This window comes from Gorilla gorilla, chromosome 3 (assembly GCF_029281585.2).
Source record: "Gorilla gorilla gorilla isolate KB3781 chromosome 3, NHGRI_mGorGor1-v2.1_pri, whole genome shotgun sequence".
NCBI classification, from domain to species: domain Eukaryota; kingdom Metazoa; phylum Chordata; class Mammalia; order Primates; family Hominidae; genus Gorilla; species Gorilla gorilla.
The window spans coordinates 213,303,170-213,326,762 of record NC_073227.2 but is presented as its reverse complement, the minus strand read 5'-3'; positions in this window follow the sequence as shown (position 1 = coordinate 213,326,762).

Sequence of the window (23,593 nt, the reverse complement as noted above, 5' to 3'; positions counted from 1 at the left end):
TTCACCGCTATCTGTTTAAACATGGAAATATCTACACCGCTACCTGTATAAACATGGAAATATCAGCACCGCTATCTGTATGAACATGGAAATATCAGCCCCTCTATCTGTATGAACATGCAAATATCTACACCGCTATCTGTATGAACATGGAAATATCTACACCGGTATCTGTATGAACATGGAAATATCTTCACCGCCATCTGTATGAACATGGATATATCTACACAGCCATCTGCATGAACATGGAAATATCTACAGAGCTATCTGTATGAACATGGAAATATATACACCGCTATCTGTGTAAACATGCATACATCTTCACCGCTATCTGTATAAACATGGAAATATCTACACCGCTATCTGTATGAACATGGAAATATCTACACCGCTATCTGTTTGAACATGGAAATATCTACACCTGTATCTGCATGAAAATGGAAATATCTACACAGCTATCTGCATATACATGGAAATATCTACAAAGCTATCCCTTTACACATGGAAATAACTACACCGCTATCTCTATAAACATGGAAATATCTACAACGACATCTGTAGGAACATGGAAATATCTGCACCGCCATCTGTATGAACATATAAATATCTACACCGCCATCTGTATTAAGATGGAGATATCTACACCGCTATCTGTATAAACATGGAAATATCTACACAGCTATCTGTATAATCATGGAAATATCTACACCGCTATCTGTATAAACATGGAAATATCTACACCGCTACCTGTATAAACATGGAAATATCAGCACCGCTATCTGTATGAACATGGAAATATCAACACTGCTATCTGTACGAACATGGAAATATCTACACTGCTATCTGTATGAACATGGATATATCTACACATCCATCTGGATGAACATGTAAATATCTACACCGCTATCTGTGTAAACATGCATACATCTTCACCGCTATCTGTATAAACACGGAAATATCTACACCGCTACCTGTATAAACATTGAAATATCAGCACCGCTATTTGTATGAACATGGAAATATCTGCACCGCTATCTCTATGAACATGGAAGTATCTACACCGCTCTCGGTATGAACATGGAAATATCTACACCGCTATCTGTATAAAGATGCATACATCTTCACCGCAATAAGTATAAGCATGGAAATATCTACACCGCTACCTGTATAAACATGGAAATATCAGCACCGCTATCTGTATGAACAGGGAATTTTCTACACCGCTATCTCTATGAACATGGAAATTTCTACACCGCTATGTGTATGAACATGGAAATAGCTACACCGCTATCTGTATGAACATGGAAATATCTACACCACTACCGGTATGAACATGGAAATATCTACACCGATATCTGTATGAACATGGATATATCTACACAGCCATCTGGATGAACACGGAAATATCTACACCGCTATCTGTATGAACATGGAAATATCTACACCGCTATCTGTGTAAATATGCATACATCTTCACCGCAATCTGTATAAACATGGAAATATCTACACCGCTATCTGTATGAACATGGAAATATCTACACCGCTATCTGTTTGAACATGGAAATATCTACAGCGCTATCTGCATGAAAATGGAAATATCTACACAGCTATCTGCATATACATGGAAATATCTACACAGCTATCTCTTTACACATGGAAATAACTACACCGCTATCTGTATGAACATGGAAATATCTACACCACCATCCGTATGAACATGGAAATATCTGCACCGCCATCTGTATGAACATATAAATATCTACACCGCCATCTGTATTAAGATGGAGATATCTACACCGCTATCTGTATAAACATGGAAATATCTTCACCGCTATCTGTATAAACATGGAAATATCTACACCGCTATCTGTATAAACATGGAAATATCTACACCGCTATCTGTATGAACATGGAAATATCTTCACCGCCATCTGTATGAACATGGATATATCTACACAGCCATCTGGACGAACATGGAAATATCTACACCGCTATCTGTATGAACATGGAAATAGCTACACCGCTATCTGTATGAACATGGAAATATCTACACCGCTATCTGTATGAACATGGAAATATCTACACCGGTATCTGTATGAACATGGAAATATCTTCACCGCCATCTGTATGAACATGGATATATCTACACAGCCATCTGCATGAACATGGAAATATCGACAGAGCTATCTGTATGAACATGGAAATATATACACCGCTATCTGTGAAAACATGCATACATGTTCACCGCTATATGTATAAACATGGAAATATCTACAGCGCTATCTGTATGAACATGGAAATATCTACACCGCTATCTGTTTGAACATGGAAATATCTACAACGGTATCTGCATGAAAATGGAAATATCTACACAGCTGTCTGCATATACATGGAAATATCTACAAAGCTATCCCTTTACACATGGAAATAACTACACCGCTATCTCGATAAACATGGAAATATCTACACCGACATCTGTATGAACATGGAAATATCTGCACCGCCATCTGTATGAACATATAAATATCTACACCGCCATCTGTATTAAGATGGAGATATCTACACCGCTATCTGTATAAACCTGGAAATATCTACCCAGCTATCTGTATAATCATGGAAATATCTACACCGCTATCTGTATAAACATGGAAATATCTACACCGCTACCTGTATAAAAATGGAAATATCAGCACCGCTATCTGTATGAACATGGAAATATCTACACCGCTATCTGTATGAACATGGAAATATCTACACCGCTATCTGAATGAACATGGATATATCTACACAGCCATCTGGATGAACATGGAAATATCTACACCGCTATCTGTGTAAACATGCATACGTCTTCACCGCTATCTGTATAAACATGGAAATATCTACACCGCTATCTGTATGAACATGGAAATATCTACACCGCTATCTGTTTGAACATGGAAATATCTTCACCGCTATCTTCATGAAAATGGAAATATCTACACTGCTATCTGCATATACATGGAAATATCTACACAGCTATCACTTTACACATGGAAATAACCACACCGCTATCTGTATGAACATGGAAATATCTACACCGCCATCTGGATGAACATGGAAATATCTACACCGCTATCTGTATGAACATGGAAATATCTACACCGCTACCTGTATAAACATGGAAATAGCACCGCTATCTGTATGAACATGGAAATATCAGCCCCTTTATCTGTAATGAACATGCAAATACCTACACCACTATCTGAATGAACATGGAAATATCTACACCACTATCTGTATGAACATGGAAATATCTACACCGCCATCTGTATGAACATGGAAATATCTTCACCGCCATCTGTATGAACATGGATATATCTACACAGCCATCTGTATGAACATGGAAATATCTACACCGCTATCTGTATGAACATGGAAATATCTACACCGGTATCTGTATGTACATGGAAATATCTTCACCGCCATCTGTATGAACATGGATATATCTACACAGCCATCTGGATGAACATGGAAATATCTACTCAGCTATCTGTATGAACATGGAAATATATACACAGCCATCTGTGTAAACATGCATACATCTTCACCGCTATCTGTATAAACATGGAAATATCTACACCGCTATCCGTATGGACATGGAAATATCTACACCGCTATCTGTTTGAACATGGAAATATCTACACCGCTATCTGCATGAAAATGGAAATATCTACACAGCTATCTGCATATTTATGGAAATATCTACAAAGCTATCTCTTTACACATGGAAATAACTTCACCGCTATCTCTATAAACATGGAAATATCTACACCGCCATCTGTATGAACATGGAAATATCTGCACCGCCCTCTGTATGAACATATAAATATCTACACCGCCATCTGTATTAAGATGGGGATATCTACACCGCTATCTGTATAAACCTGGAAATATCTACACCGCTATCTGTATAATCATGGAAATATCTACACCGCTATCTGTATAAACATGGAAATATCTACACCGCTAACTGTATAAACATGGAAATATCAGCACCGCTATCTGTATGAACATGGAAATATCTACACCGCTATCTGTACGAACATGGAAATATCTACACCGCTATCTGTATGAACATGGATATATCTACACAGCCGTCTGGATGAACATGGAAATATCTACACCGCTATCTGTGTAAACATGCATACATCTTCACCGCTATCTGTATAAACATGGAAATATCTCCACCGCTATCTGTATGAACATGGAAATATCTACACCGCAATCTGTATGAACATGGAAATATCTACACCGCTATCTGTGTGAACATGGAAATATTTTCACCGCCATCTGTATGAACATGGATATATCTACACAGCCATCTGGATGAACATGGAAATATCTACACCGCTCTCTGTATGAACATGGAAATATCTACACCGCTATCTGTGTAAACATGCATACATCTTCACCGCTATCTGTATAAACATGGAAATATCTACACCGCTATCAGTATGAACATGGAAATATCTACCCCGCTATCTGTTTGAACATGGAAATATCTACACCGATATCTGCATGAAAATGGAAATATGTACACAGCTATCTGCATATACATGGAAATATCTACAAAGCTATCTCTTTACACATGGAAATAACTACACCACTATCTCTATAAACATGGAAATATCTACACCGCCATCTGTATGAACATGGAAATATCAGCACCGCCATATGTATGAACATATAAATATCTGCACCGCCATCTGTATTAAGATGGAGATATCTACACCGCTATCTGTATAAACATGGAAATATCTACACAGCTATCTGTATAATCATGGAAATATCTACACCGCTATCTGTATAAACATGGAAATATCTACACCGCTACCTGTATAAACATGGAAATATCAGCACCGCTATCTGTATGAACATGGAAATATCTACACCGCTATCTGTACGAACATGGAAATATCTACACCGCTACCAGTATGAACATGGATATATCTACACAGCCATCTGGATGAACATGGAAATATCTACACCGCTATCTGTGTAAACATGCATACATCTTCACCGCTATCTGTATAAACATGGAAATATCTACACCGCTATCTGTATGAACATGGAAATATCTACACCGCTATCTGCATGAAAATGGAAATATCTACACTGCTATAGGCATATACATGGAAATATCTACACAGCTATCTCTTTACACATGGAAATAACCTCACCGCTATCTGTATGAACATGGAAATATCTACACCGCCATCTGGATGAACATGGAAATATCTACACAGCTATCTGTATGAACATGGATATATATACATCGCTATCTGTGTAAACATGCATACATCTTCACCGCTATCTGTTTAAACATGGAAATATCTACCCCGCTACCTGTATAAACATGGAAATATCAGCACCGCTATCTGTATGAACATGGAAATATCAGCCCCTCTATCTGTATGAACATGCAAATATCTACACCGCTATCTGTATGAACATGGAAATATCTACACCGGTATCTGTATGAACATGGAAATATCTTCACCGCCATCTGTATGAACATGGATATATCTACACAGCCATCTGCATGAACATGGAAATATCTACAGAGCTATCTGTATGAACATGGAAATATATACACCGCTATCTGTGTAAACATGCATACATCTTCACCGCTATCTGTATAAACATGGAAATATCTACACCGCTATCTGTATGAACATGGAAATATCTACACCGCTATCTGTTTGAACATGGAAATATCTACACCTGTATCTGCATGAAAATGGAAATATCTACACAGCTATCTGCATATACATGGAAATATCTACAAAGCTATCCCTTTACACATGGAAATAACTACACCGCTATCTCTATAAACATGGAAATATCTACAACGACATCTGTAGGAACATGGAAATATCTGCACCGCCATCTGTATGAACATATAAATATCTACACCGCCATCTGTATTAAGATGGAGATATCTACACAGCTATCTGTATAAACATGGAAATATCTACACAGCTATCTGTATAATCATGGAAATATCTACACCGCTATCTGTATAAACATGGAAATATCTACACCGCTACCTGTATAAACATGGAAATATCAGCACCGCTATCTGTATGAACATGGAAATATCAACACTGCTATCTGTACGAACATGGAAATATCTACACTGCTATCTGTATGAACATGGATATATCTACACATCCATCTGGATGAACATGTAAATATCTACACCGCTATCTGTGTAAACATGCATACATCTTCACCGCTATCTGTATAAACACGGAAATATCTACACCGCTACCTGTATAAACATTGAAATATCAGCACCGCTATCTGTATGAACATGGAAATATCTGCACCGCTATCTCTATGAACATGGAAATATCTACACCGCTCTCTGTATGAACATGGAAATATCTACACCGCTATCTGTATAAAGATGCATACATCTTCACCGCAATAAGTATAAGCATGGAAATATCTACACCGCTACCTGTATAAACATGGAAATATCAGCACCGCTATCTGTATGAACAGGGAATTTTCTACACCGCTATCTCTATGAACATGGAAATTTCTACACCGCTATCTGTATGAACATGGAAATAGCTACACCGCTATCTGTATGAACATGGAAATATCTACACCACTACCTGTATGAACATGGAAATATCTACACCGATATCTGTATGAACATGGATATATCTACAAAGCCATCTGGATGAACACGGAAATATCTACACCGCTATCTGTATGAACATGGAAATATCTACACCGCTATCTGTGTAAATATGCATACATCTTCACCGCAATCTGTATAAACATGGAAATATCTACACCGCTATCTGTATGAACATGGAAATATCTACACCGCTATCTGTTTGAACATGGAAATATCTACAGCGCTATCTGCATGAAAATGGAAATATCTACACAGCTATCTGCATATACATGGAAATATCTACACAGCTATCTCTTTACACATGGAAATAACTACACCGCTATCTGTATGAACATGGAAATATCTACACCACCATCCGTATGAACATGGAAATATCTGCACCGCCATCTGTATGAACATATAAATATCTACACCGCCATCTGTATTAAGATGGAGATATCTACACCGCTATCTGTATAAACATGGAAATATCTTCACCGCTATCTGTATAAACATGGAAATATCTACACCGCTATCTGTATAAACATGGAAATATCTACACCGCCATCTGTATGAACATGGAAATATCAGCACCGCCCTATGTATGAACATATAAATATCTGCACCGCCATCTGTATTAAGATGGAGATATCTACAACGCTATCTGTATAAACATGGAAATATCTACACAGCTATCTGTATAATCATGGAAATATCTACACCGCTATCTGTATAAACATGGAAATATCTACACCGCTACCTGTATAAACATGGAAATATCAGCACCGCTATCTGTATGAACATGGAAATATCTACACCGCTATCTGTACGAACATGGAAATATCTACATCGCTACCTGTATGAACATGGATATATCTACACAGCCATCTGGATGAACATGGAAATATCTACACCGCTATCTGCGTAAACTTGCATACTTCTTCACCGCTATCTGTATAAACATGGAAATATCTACACCGCTATCTGTATGAAAATGGAAATATCTACACTGCTATAGGCATATAAATGGAAATATCTACACAGCTATCTCTTTACACATGGAAATAACCTCACCGCTATCTGTATGAACATGGAAATATCTACACCGCCATCTGGATGAACATGGAAATATCTACACCGCTATCTGTATGAACATGGATATATATACACCGCTATCTGTATAAACATGCATACATCTTCACCGCTATCTGTTTAAACATGGAAATATCTACACCACTACCTGTATGAACATGGAAATATCTACACTGATATCTGTGTAAACATGCATACACCTTCACCGCTTTCTGTATAAACATGGAAATATCTACACCGCTATCAGTATGAACATGGAAATATCTACACAGCTATCTGTTTGAACATGGAAATATCTACACCGATATCTGCATGAAAATGGAAATATCTACACAGCTATCTGCATATACATGGAAATATCTACAAAGCTACCTCTTTACACATGGAAATAACTACACCGCTATCTCTATAAACATGGAAGTATCTACACCGCCATCTGTATGAACATGGAAATATCAGCACCGCCATATGTATGAACATATAAATACCTGCACCGCCATCTGTATTAAGATGGAGATATCTACACCGCTATCTGTATAAACATGGAAATATCTACACAGCTATCTGTATAATCATGGAAATATCTACACCGCTATCTGTATAAACATTGAAATATCTACACCGCTACCTGTATAAACATGGAAATATCAGCACCGCTATCTGTATGAACATGGAAATATCTACACCGCTATCTGTATGAACATGGAAATATCTACATCGCTACCTGTATGAACATGCATATATCTACACAGCCATCTGGATGAACATGGAAATATCTACACTGCTATCTGTGTAAACATGCATACATCTTCACCGCTATCTGTATAAACATGGAAATATCTACACCGCTATCTGTATGAACATGGAAATATCTACACCGCTATCTGCATGAAAATGGAAATATCTACACTGCTATAGGCATATACATGGAAATATCTACACAGCTATCTATTTACACATGGAAATAACCTCACAGCTATCTGTATGAACATGGAAATATCTACACCGCCATCTGGATGAACATGGAAATATCTACACCGCTATCTGTATGAACATGGATATATATACACCGCTATCTGTGTAAACATGCATACATCTTCACCGCTATCTGTTTAAACATGGAAATATCTACACCGCTACCTGTATAAACATGGAAATGTCAGCACCGCTATCTGTATGAACATGGAAATATCAGCCCCTCTATCTGTATGAACATGGAAATATCTACACCGCTATCTGTATGAACATGGAAATATCTACACCGGTATCTGTATGAACATGGAAATATCTTCACCGCCATCTGTATGAACATGGATATATCTACACAGCCATCTGGATGAACATGGAAATATCTACACAGCTATCTGTATGTACATGGAAATATCTACACCGCTATCTGTGTAAACATGCATACATCTTCACCGCTATCTGTATAAACACGGAAATATCTACACCGCTACCTGTATAAACATGGAAATATCAGCACCGCTATCTGTATGAACATGGAATTTTCTACACCGCTATCTCTATGAACATGGAAATTTCTACACCGCTATCTGTATGAACATGGAAATATCTACACCGCTATCTGTATGAACATGGAAATATCTACACCACTACCTGTATGAACATGGAAATATCTACACCGATATCTGTATGAACATGGATATATCTACACAGCCATCTGGATGAACACGGAAATATCTACACCGCTATCTGTATGAACATGGAAATATCTACACCGCTATCTGTGTAAACATGCATACATCTTCACCGCTATCTGTATAAACATGGAAATATCTACACCGCTATCAGTATGAACATGGAAATATCTACACAGCTATCTGTTTGAACATGGAAATATCTACACCGATATCTGCATGAAAATGGAAATATCTTCACAGCTATCTGCATATACATGGAAATATCTACAAAGCTATCTCTTTACACATGGAAATAACTACACCGCTATCTCTATAAACATGGAAATATCTACACCGCCATCTGTATGAACATGGAAATATCAGCACCGCCATATGTATGAACATATAAATATCTGCACCGCCATCTGTATTAAGATGGAGATATCTACACCGCTATCTGTATAAACATGGAAATATCTACACAGCTATCTGTATAATCATGGAAATATCTACACCGCTATCTGTATAAACATTGAAATATCTACACCGCTACCTGTATAAACATGGAAATATCAGCACCGCTATCTGTATGAACATGGAAATATCTACACCGCTATCTGTACGAACATGGAAATATCTACATCGCTACCTGTATGAACATGGATATATCTACACAGCCATCTGGATGAACATGGAAATATCTACACCGCTATCTGTGTAAACATGCATACATCTTCACCGCTATCTGTATAAACATGGAAATATCTACACAGCTATCTGTATGAACATGGAAATATCTACACCGCTATCTGCATGAAAATGGAAATATCTACACTGCTATAGGCATATACATGGAAATATCTACACAGCTATCTCTTTACACATGGAAATAACCTCACAGCTATCTGTATGAACATGGAAATATCTACACCGCCATCTGGATGAACATGGAAATATCTACACCGCTATCTGTATGAACATATATATATATACACCGCTATCTGTGTAAACATGCATACATCTTCACCGCTATCTGTTTAAACATGGAAATATCTACACCGCTACCTGTATAAACATGGAAATGTCAGCACCGCTATCTGTATGAACATGGAAATATTAGCCCCTCTATCTGTATGAACATTGAAATATCTACACCGCTATCTGTATGAACATGGAAATATCTACACCGGTATCTGTATGAACATGGAAATATCTTCACCGCCATCTGTATGAACATGGATATATCTACACAGCCATCTGGATGAACATGGAAATATGTACACAGCTATCTGTATGAACATGGAAATATATACACCGCTATCTGTGTAAACGTGCATACATCTTCACCGCTATCTGTATAAACATGGAAATATCTACACCGCTATCTGTATGAACATGGAAATATCTACACCGCTATCTGTTTGAACATGGAAATATCTACACCTGTATCTGCATGAAAATGGAAATATCTACACAGCTATCTGCATATACATGGAAATATCTACAAAGCTATCCCTTTACACATGGAAATAACTACACCGCTATCTCTATAAACATGGAAATATCTACACCGACATCTGTATGAACATGGAAATATCTGCACCGCCATCTGTATGAACATATAAATATCTACACCGCCATCTGTATTAAGATGGAGATATCTACACCGCTATCTGTATAAACCTGGAAATATCTACACAGCTATCTGTATAATCATGGAAATATCTACACCGCTATCTGCATAAACATGGAAATATCTACACCGCTACCTGTATAAACATGGAAATATCAGCACCGCTATCTGTATGAACATGGAAATATCAACACTGCTATCTGTACGAACATGGAAATATCTACACTGCTATCTGTATGAACATGGATATATCTACACAGCCATCTGGATGAACATGGAAATATCTACACCGCTATCTGTGTAAACATGCATACATCTTCACCGCTATCTGTATAAACACGGAAATATCTACACCGCTACCTGTATAAACATTGAAATATCAGCACCGCTATCTGTATGAACATGGAAATATCTACACCGCTATCTCTATGAACATAAAAATATCTACACCGCTATCTGTATGAACATGGAAATAGCTACACCGCTATCTGTATGAACATGGAAATATCTACACCACCATCTGTATGAACATGGAAATATCTACACCACTATCATTATGAACATGGATACATCTACACAGCCATCTGGATGAACATGGAAATATCTACACCGCTCTCTGTATGAACATGGAAATATCTACACCGCTATCTGTATAAAGATGCATACATCTTCACCGCAATAAGTATAAGCATGGAAATATCTACGCCGCTACCTGTATAAACATGGAAATATCAGCACCGCTATCTGTATGAACATGGAATTTTCTACACCGCTATCTCTATGAACATGGAAATTTCTACACCGCTATCTGTATGAACATAGAAATAGCTACACCGCTATCTGTATGAACATGGAAATATCTACACAACTACCTGTATGAACATGGAAATATCTACACCGATATCTGTATGAACATGGATATATCTACACAGCCATCTGGATGAACACGGAAATATCTACACCGCAATCTGTATAAACATGGAAATATCTACACCGCTATCTGTATGAACATGGAAATATCTACACCGCTATCTGTTTGAACATGGAAATATCTACACCGCTATCTGCATGAAAATGGAAATATCTAAACAGCTATCTGCATATACATGGAAATATCTACACAGCTATCTCTTTACACATGGAAATAACTACACCGCTATCTGTATGAACATGGAAATATCTACACCACCATCCGTATGAACATGGAAATATCTGCACCGCCATCTGTATGAACATATAAATATCTACACCGCCATCTGTATTAAGATGGAGATATCTACACCGCTATCTGTATAAACATGGAAATATCTACACCGCTATCTGTATAAACATGGAAATATCTACACCGCTATCTGTATAAACATGGAAATATCTACACCGCTATCTGTATGAACATGGAAATATCTTCACCGCCATCTGTATGAACATGGATATATCTACACAGCCATCTGGATGAACATGGAAATATCTACACCGCTATCTGTATGAACATGGAAATAGCTACACCGCTATCTGTATGAACATGGAAATATCTACACCGCTATCTGTATGAACATGGAAATATCTACACCGGTATCAGTATGAACATGGAAATATCTACACCGCTATCTGTTTGAACATGGAAATATCTTCACCGCTATCTTCATGAAAATGGAAATATCTACACTGCTATCTGCATATACATGGAAATATCTACACAGCTATCACTTTACACATGGAAATAACCACACCGCTATCTGTATGAACATGGAAATATCTACACCGCCATCTGGATGAACATGGAAATATCTACACCGCTATCTGTATGAACATGGAAATATCTACACCGCTACCTGTATAAACATGGAAATAGCACCGCTATCTGTATGAACATGGAAATATCAGCCCCTTTATCTGTAATGAACATGCAAATACCTACACCACTATCTGAATGAACATGGAAATATCTACACCACTATCTGTATGAACATGGAAATATCTACACCGCCATCTGTATGAACATGGAAATATCTTCACCGCCATCTGTATGAACATGGATATATCTACACAGCCATCTGTATGAACATGGAAATATCTACACCGCTATCTGTATGAACATGGAAATATCTACACCGGTATCTGTATGTACATGGAAATATCTTCACCGCCATCTGTATGAACATGGATATATCTACACAGCCATCTGGATGAACATGGAAATATCTACTCAGCTATCTGTATGAACATGGAAATATATACACAGCCATCTGTGTAAACATGCATACATCTTCACCGCTATCTGTATAAACATGGAAATATCTACACCGCTATCCGTATGGACATGGAAATATCTACACCGCTATCTGTTTGAACATGGAAATATCTACACCGCTATCTGCATGAAAATGGAAATATCTACACAGCTATCTGCATATTTATGGAAATATCTACAAAGCTATCTCTTTACACATGGAAATAACTTCACCGCTATCTCTATAAACATGGAAATATCTACACCGCCATCTGTATGAACATGGAAATATCTGCACCGCCCTCTGTATGAACATATAAATATCTACACCGCCATCTGTATTAAGATGGGGATATCTACACCGCTATCTGTATAAACCTGGAAATATCTACACCGCTATCTGTATAATCATGGAAATATCTACACCGTTATCTGTATAAACATGGAAATATCTACACCGCTAACTGTATAAACATGGAAATATCAGCACCGCTATCTGTATGAACATGGAAATATCTACACCGCTATCTGTACGAACATGGAAATATCTACACCGCTATCTGTATGAACATGGATATATCTACACAGCCGTCTGGATGAACATGGAAATATCTACACCGCTATCTGTGTAAACATGCATACATCTTCACCGCTATCTGTATAAACATGGAAATATCTCCACCGCTATCTGTATGAACATGGAAATATCTACACCGCTATCTGTATGAACATGGAAATATCTACACCGCTATCTGTGTGAACATGGAAATATTTTCACCGCCATCTGTATGAACATGGATATATCTACACAGCCATCTGGATGAACATTTAAATATCTACACCGCTCTCTGTATGAACATGGAAATATCTACACCGCTATCTGTGTAAACATGCATACATCTTCACCGCTATCTGTATAAACATGGAAATATCTACACCGCTATCAGTATGAACATGGAAATATCTACCCCGCTATCTGTTTGAACATGGAAATATCTACACCGATATCTGCATGAAAATGGAAATATGTACACAGCTATCTGCATATACATGGAAATATCTACAAAGCTATCTCTTTACACATGGAAATAACTACACCACTATCTCTATAAACATGGAAATATCTACACCGCCATCTGTATGAACATGGAAATATCAGCACCGCCATATGTATGAACATATAAATATCTGCACTGCCATCTGTATTAAGATGGAGATATCTACACCGCTATCTGTATAAACATGGAAATATCTACACAGCTATCTGTATAATCATGGAAATATCTACACCGCTATCTGTATAAACATGGAAATATCTACACCGCTACCTGTATAAACATGGAAATATCAGCACCGCTATCTGTATGAACATGGAAATATCTACACCGCTATCTGTACGAACATGGAAATATCTACACCGCTACCTGTATGAACATGGATATATCTACACAGCCATCTGGATGAACATGGAAATATCTACACCGCTATCTGTGTAAACATGCATACATCTTCACCGCTATCTGTATAAACATGGAAATATCTACACCGCTATCTGTATGAACATGGAAATATCTACACCGCTATCTGCATGAAAATGGAAATATCTACACTGCTATAGGCATATACATGGAAATATCTACACAGCTATCTCTTTACACATGGAAATAACCTCACCGCTATCTGTATGAACATGGAAATATCTACACCGCCATCTGGATGAACATGGAATTATCTACACAGCTATCTGTATGAACATGGATATATATACACCGCTATCTGTGTAAACATGCATACATCTTCACCGCTATCTGTTTAAACATGGAAATATCTACACCGCTACCTGTATAAACATGGAAATATCAGCACCGCTATCTGTATGAACATGGAAATATCAGCCCCTCTATCTGTATGAACATGGAAATATCTACACCGCTATCTGTATGAACATGGAAATATCTACACCGGTATCTGTATGAACATGGAAATATCTTCACCGCCATCTGTATGAACATGGATATATCTACACAGCCATCTGCATGAACATGGAAATATCTACAGAGCTATCTGTATGAACATGGAAATATATACACCGCTATCTGTGTAAACATGCATACATCTTCACCGCTATCTGTATAAACATGGAAATATCTACACCGCTATCTGTATGAACATGGAAATATCTACACCGCTATCTGTTTGAACATGGAAATATCTACACCTGTATCTGCATGAAAATGGAAATATCTACACAGCTATCTGCATATACATGGAAATATCTACAAAGCTATCCCTTTACACATGGAAATAACTACACCGCTATCTCTATAAACATGGAAATATCTACACCGACATCTGTATGAACATGGAAATATCTGCACCGCCATCTGTATGAACATATAAATATCTACACCGCCATCTGTATTAAGATGGAGATATCTACACCGCTATCTGTATAAACATGGAAATATCTACACAGCTATCTGTATAATCATGGAAATATCTACACCGCTATCTGTATAAACATGGAAATATCTACACCGCTACCTGTATAAACATGGAAATATCAGCACCGCTATCTGTATGAACATGGAAATATCAACACTGCTACCTGTACGAACATGGAAATATCTACACTGCTATCTGTATGAACATGGATATATCTACACATCCATCTGGATGAACATGGAAATATCTACACCGCTATCTGTGTAAACATGCATACATCTTCACCGCTATCTGTATAAACACGGAAATATCTACACCGCTACCTGTATAAACATTGAAATATCAGCACCGCTATCTGTATGAAGATGGAAATATCTACACCGCTATCTCTATGAACATGGAAATATCTACACCGCTCTCTGTATGAACATGGAAATATCTACACCGCTATCTGTATAAAGATGCATACATCTTCACCGCAATAAGTATAAGCATGGAAATATCTACACCGCTACCTGTATAAACATGGAAATATCAGCACCGCTATCTGAATGAACAGGGAATTTTCTACACCGCTATCTCTATGAACATGGAAATTTCTACACCGCTATCTGTATGAACATGGAAATAGCTACACCGCTATCTGTATGAACATGGAAATATCTACACCACTACCTGTATGAACATGGAAATATCTACACCGATATCTGTATGAACATGGATATATCTACACAGCCATCTGGATGAACACGGAAATATCTACACCGCTATCTGTATGAACATGGAAATATCTACACCGCTATCTGTGTAAATATGCATACATCTTCACCGCAATCTGTATAAACATGGAAATATCTACACCGCTATCTGTATGAACATGGAAATATCTACACCGCTATCTGTTTGAACATGGAAATATCTACAGCGCTATCTGCATGAAAATGGAAATATCTACACAGCTATCTGCATATACATGGAAATATCTACACAGCTATCTCTTTACACATGGAAATAACTACACCGCTATCTGTATGAACCTGGAAATATCTACACCACCATCCGTATGAACATGGAAATATCTGCACCGCCATCTGTATGAACATATAAATATCTACACCGCCATCTGTATTAAGATGGAGATATCTACACTGCTATCTGTATAAACATGGAAATATCTTCACCGCTATCTGTATAAACATGGAAATATCTACACCGCTATCTGTATAAACATGGAAATATCTACACCGCTATCTGTATGAACATGGAAATATCTTCACCGCCATCTGTATGAACATGGATATATCTACACAGCCATCTGGATGAACATGGAAATATCTACACCGCTATCTGTATGAACATGGAAATAGCTACACCGCTATCTGTATGAACATGGAAATATCTACACCGCTATCTGTATGAACATGGAAATATCTACACCGGTATCTGTATGAACATGGAAATATCTTCACCGCCATCTGTATGAACATGGATATATCTACACAGCCATCTGCATGAACATGGAAATATCGACAGAGCTATCTGTATGAACATGGAAATATATACACCGCTATCTGTGAAAACATGCATACATGTTCACCGCTATATGTATAAACATGGAAATATCTACAGCGCTATCTGTATGAACATGGAAATATCTACACCGCTATCTGTTTGAACATGGAAATATCTACAACGGTATCTGCATGAAAATGGAAATATCTACACAGCTGTCTGCATATACATGGAAATATCTACAAAGCTATCCCTTTACACATGGAAATAACTACACCGCTATCTCGATAAACATGGAAATATCTACACCGACATCTGTATGAACATGGAAATATCTGCACCGCCATCTGTATGAACATATAAATATCTACACCGCCATCTGTATTAAGATGGAGATATCTACACCGCTATCTGTATAAACCTGGAAATATCTACCCAGCTATCTGTATAATCATGGAAATATCTACACCGCTATCTGTATAAAAATGGAAATATCTACACCGCTACCTGTATAAAAATGGAAATATCAGCACCGCTATCTGTATGAACATGGAAATATCTACACCGCTATCTGTATGAACATGGAAATATCTACACCGCTATCTGAATGAACATGGATATATCTACACAGCCATCTGGATGAACATGGAAATATCTACACCGCTATCTGTGTAAACATGCATACGTCTTCACCGCTATCTGTATAAACATGGAAATATCTACACCGCTATCTGTATGAACATGGAAATATCTACACCGCTATCTGTTTGAACATGGAAATATCTTCACCGCTATCTTCATGAAAATGGAAATATCTACACTGCTATCTGCATATACATGGAAATATCTACACAGCTATCACTTTACACATGGAAATAACCACACCGCTATCTGTATGAACATGGAAATATCTACACCGCCATCTGGATGAACATGGAAATATCTACACCGCTATCTGTATGAACATGGAAATATCTACACCGCTACCTGAATAAACATGGAAATAGCACCGCTATCTGTATGAACATGGAAATATCAGCCCCTTTATCTGTAATGAACATGCAAATACCTACACCACTATCTGAATGAACATGGAAATATCTACACCACTATCTGTATGAACATGGAAATATCTACACCGCCATCTGTATGAACATGGAAATATCTTCACCGCCATCTGTATGAACATGGATATATCTACACAGCCATCTGTATGAACATGGAAATATCTACACCGCTATCTGTATGAACATGGAAATATCTACACCGGTATCTGTATGTACATGGAAATATCTTCACCGCCATCTGTATGAACATGGATATATCTACACAGCCATCTGGATGAACATGGAAATATCTACTCAGCTATCTGTATGAACATGGAAATATATACACAGCCATCTGTGTAAACATGCATACATCTTCACCGCTATCTGTATAAACATGGAAATATCTACACCGCTATCCGTATGGACATGGAAATATCTACACCGCTATCTGTTTGAACATGGAAATATCTACACCGCTATCTGCATGAAAATGGAAATATCTACACAGCTATCTGCATATTTATGGAAATATCTACAAAGCTATCTCTTTACACATGGAAATAACTTCACCGCTATCTCTATAAACATGGAAATATCTACACCGCCATCTGTATGAACATGGAAATATCTGCACCGCCCTCTGTATGAACATATAAATATCTACACCGCCATCTGTATTAAGATGGGGATATCTACACCGCTATCTGTATAAACCTGGAAATATCTACACCGCTATCTGTATAATCATGGAAATATCTACACCGCTATCTGTATAAACATGGAAATATCTACACCGCTAACTGTATAAACATGGAAATATCAGCACCGCTATCTGTATGAACATGGAAATATCTACACCGCTATCTGTACGAACATGGAAATATCTACACCGCTATCTGTATGAACATGGATATATCTACACAGCCGTCTGGATGAACATGGAAATATCTACACCGCTATCTGTGTAAACATGCATACATCTTCACCGCTATCTGTATAAACATGGAAATATCTCCACCGCTATCTGTATGAACATGGAAATATCTACACCGCAATCTGTATGAACATGGAAATATCTACACCGCTATCTGTGTGAACATGGAAATATTTTCACCGCCATCTGTATGAACATGGATATATCTACACAGCCATCTGGATGAACATGGAAATATCTACACCGCTCTCTGTATGAACATGGAAATATCTACACCGCTATCTGTGTAAACATGCATACATCTTCACCGCTATCTGTATAAACATGGAAATATCTACACCGCTATCAGTATGAACATGGAAATATCTACCCCGCTATCTGTTTGAACATGGAAATATCTACACCGATATCTGCATGAAAATGGAAATATGTACACAGCTATCTGCATATACATGGAAATATCTACAAAGCTATCTCTTTACACATGGAAATAACTACACCACTATCTCTATAAACATGGAAATATCTACACCGCCATCTGTATGAACATGGAAATATCAGCACCGCCATATGTATGAACATATAAATATCTGCACCGCCATCTGTATTAAGATGGAGATATCTACACCGCTATCTGTATAAACATGGAAATATCTACACAGCTATCTGTATAATCATGGAAATATCTACACCGCTATCTGTATAAACATGGAAATATACACCGCTACCTGTATAAACATGGAAATATCAGCACCGCTATCTGTATGAACATGGAAATATCTACACCGCTATCTGTACGAACATGGAAATATCTACACCGCTACCTGTATGAACATGGATATATCTACACAGCCATCTGGATGAACATGGAAATATCTACACCGCTATCTGGGTAAACATGCATACATCTTCACCGCTATCTGTATAAACATGGAAATATCTACACCGCTATCTGTATGAACATGGAAATATCTACACCGCTATCTGCATGAAAATGGAAATATCTACACTGCTATAGGCATATACATGGAAATATCTACACAGCTATCTCTTTACACATGGAAATAACCTCACCGCTATCTGTATGAACATGGAAATATCTACACCGCCATCTGGATGAACATGGAAATATCTACACAGCTATCTGTATGAACATGGATATATATACATCGCTATCTGTGTAAACATGCATACATCTTCACCGCTATCTGTTTAAACATGGAAATAACTACACCACTATCTCTATAAACATGGAAATATCTACACCGCCATCTGTATGAACATGGAAATATCAGCACCGCCATATGTATGAACATATAAATATCTGCACCGCCATCTGTATTAAGATGGAGATATCTACACCGCTATCTGTATAAACATGGAAATATCTACACAGCTATCTGTATAATCATGGAAATATCTACACCGCTATCTGTATAAACATGGAAATATCTACACCGCTACCTGTATAAACATGGAAATATCAGCACCGCTATCTGTATGAACATGGAAATATCTACACCGCTATCTGTACGAACATGGAAATATCTACACCGCTACCTGTATGAACATGGATATATCTACACAGCCATCTGGATGAACATGGAAATATCTACACCGCTATCTGTGTAAACATGCATACATCTTCACCGCTATCTGTATAAACATGGAAATATCTACACCGCTATCTGTATGAACATGGAAATATCTACACCGCTATCTGCATGAAAATGGAAATATCTACACTGCTATAGGCATATACATGGAAATATCTACACAGCTATCTCTTTACACATGGAAATAACCTCACCGCTATCTGTATGAACATGGAAATATCTACACCGCCATCTGGATGAACATGGAAATATCTACACAGCTATCTGTATGAACATGGATATATATACATCGCTATCTGTGTAAACATGCATACATCTTCACCGCTATCTGTTTAAACATGGAAATATCTACACCGCTACCTGTATAAACATGGAAATATCAGCACCGCTATCTGTATGAACATGGAAATATCAGCCCCTCTATCTGTATGAACATGCAAATATCTACACCGCTATCTGTATGAACATGGAAATATCTACACCGGTATCTGTATGAACATGGAAATATCTTCACCGCCATCTGTATGAACATGGATATATCTACACAGCCATCTGCATGAACATGGAAATATCTACAGAGCTATCTGTATGAACATGGAAATATATACACCGCTATCTGTGTAAACATGCATACATCTTCACCGCTATCTGTATAAACATGGAAATATCTACACCGCTATCTGTATGAACATGGAAATATCTACACCGCTATCTGTTTGAACATGGAAATATCTACACCTGTATCTGCATGAAAATGGAAATATCTACACAGCTATCTGCATATACATGGAAATATCTACAAAGCTATCCCTTTACACATGGAAATAACTACACCGCTATCTCTATAAACATGGAAATATCTACAACGACATCTGTAGGAACATGGAAATATCTGCACCGCCATCTGTATGAACATATAAATATCTACACCGCCATCTGTATTAAGATGGAGATATCTACACCGCTATCTGTATAAACATGGAAATATCTACACAGCTATCTGTATAATCATGGAAATATCTACACCGCTATCTGTATAAACATGGAAATATCTACACCGCTACCTGTATAAACATGGAAATATCAGCACCGCTATCTGTATGAACATGGAAATATCAACACTGCTATCTGTACGAACATGGAAATATCTACACTGCTATCTGTATGAACATGGATATATCTACACATCCATCTGGATGAACATGTAAATATCTACACCGCTATCTGTGTAAACATGCATACATCTTCACCGCTATCTGTATAAACACGGAAATATCTACACCGCTACCTGTATAAACATTGAAATATCAGCACCGCTATTTGTATGAACATGGAAATATCTGCACCGCTATCTCTATGAACATGGAAGTATCTACACCGCTCTCGGTATGAACATGGAAATATCTACACCGCTATCTGTATAAAGATGCATACATCTTCACCGCAATAAGTATAAGCATGGAAATATCTACACCGCTACCTGTATAAACATGGAAATATCAGCACCGCTATCTGTATGAACAGGGAATTTTCTACACCGCTATCTCTATGAACATGGAAATTTCTACACAGCTATCTGTATGAACATGGAAATAGCTACACCGCTATCTGTATGAACATGGAAATATCTACACCACTACCGGTATGAACATGGAAATATCTACACCGATATCTGTATGAACATGGATATATCTACACAGCCATCTGGATGAACACGGAAATATCTACACCGCTATCTGTATGAACATGGAAATATCTACACCGCTATCTGTGTAAATATGCATACATCTTCACCGCAATCTGTATAAACATGGAAATATCTACACCGCTATCTGTATGAACATGGAAATATCTACACCGCTATCTGTTTGAACATGGAAATATCTACAGCGCTATCTGCATGAAAATGGAAATATCTACACAGCTATCTGCATATACATGGAAATATCTACACAGCTATCTCTTTACACATGGAAATAACTACACCGCTATCTGTATGAACATGGAAATATCTACACCACCATCCGTATGAACATGGAAATATCTGCACCGCCATCTGTATGAACATATAAATATCTACACCGCCATCTGTATTAAGATGGAGATATCTACACCGCTATCTGTATAAACATGGAAATATCTTCACCGCTATCTGTATAAACATGGAAATATCTACACCGCTATCTGTATAAACATGGAAATATCTACACCGCTATCTGTATGAACATGGAAATATCTTCACCGCCATCTGTATGAACATGGATATATCTACACAGCCATCTGGACGAACATGGAAATATCTACACCGCTATCTGTATGAACATGGAAATAGCTACACCGCTATCTGTATGAACATGGAAATATCTACACCGCTATCTGTATGAACATGGAAATATCTACACCGGTATCTGTATGAACATGGAAATATCTTCACCGCCATCTGTATGAACATGGATATATCTACACAGCCATCTGCATGAACATGGAAATATCGACAGAGCTATCTGTATGAACATGGAAATATATACACCGCTATCTGTGAAAACATGCATACATGTTCACCGCTATATGTATAAACATGGAAATATCTACAGCGCTATCTGTATGAACATGGAAATATCTACACCGCTATCTGTTTGAACATGGAAATATCTACAACGGTATCTGCATGAAAATGGAAATATCTACACAGCTGTCTGCATATACATGGAAATATCTACAAAGCTATCCCTTTACACATGGAAATAACTTCACCGCTATCTCGAT